The sequence below is a fragment of the Seriola aureovittata genome, chromosome 20, assembly GCF_021018895.1.
Source record: "Seriola aureovittata isolate HTS-2021-v1 ecotype China chromosome 20, ASM2101889v1, whole genome shotgun sequence".
Taxonomy (NCBI): Eukaryota; Metazoa; Chordata; class Actinopteri; order Carangiformes; family Carangidae; genus Seriola; species Seriola aureovittata.
In genome coordinates, this window is record NC_079383.1 from 23,608,671 (window position 1) to 23,609,522 (window position 852).

Consider the following 852-nt stretch of genomic DNA (forward strand, 5'->3'; position numbering starts at 1 on the left):
CACTTTCTCTTCCTCTCTCTTCCTCTGAGGGGCGGGGGCAGCTGTGTCACGCTGGAGCCCCGTGCAGCACGCTCGGGCGCGCGCGCACGCACACACACACTGCTCTTTGTGTCAATGCCGGAGAGAACCAAACGGTGTGAAGTGTGGTTCAGTCTTTTACATGTAAGGGTGGAAACACGAGCGACCTCTGGGAACATCCAGTGAAAGTCCGTTTGACAAAAGGAGAAATGAACAGTTGTCAACCGCCTAGCTCTTAGTTTATCCGTGGTTGGGTCAGGTGTGTTTTGTATGCTGCAGTGTGGAGCAGACACACAGTTAACTGCATTATACCAACATGGGTTAATGATGAAAACTAACTTTTAGCTGATCGTTCTTATTATATTCATATGCATAATCTGTACTCTGAAATCAGAGTCGGGGGGGGGCTGTCTGCCACACTGCTAGCTTTAGTTAGCTGTTAGCTAACTGGGATAACCTGCTTTAGTACACTGTTATACTACTAAGCTATCTATCTTAAATTCGCTGCTTGCTAAACAAGCTAAATAACTTTTGTTAGCTGTTTGTTGCTCAGATAACTAGCTTCGGTAGTCATTAGCTAACTATACTTATTAAGATAACTAGCCGTTCCATGACCTTTCATGACAATTAATTATTTTCCACCACAAAAGCAATTAATGTAAACCTAATGTTGGTACACACTCCTCCTTATGGAAAAAAGCAATTATAGCCTGAGCTATCGCGATTACCTGGAGACACGCTTTTTATTTTCACTCCACCTAGATCATAAAGCCTTGATTCTAAAAAAAAAACTAATTGGGGCCCATTTACCTGGTACAGGTGAAGCACATAGGC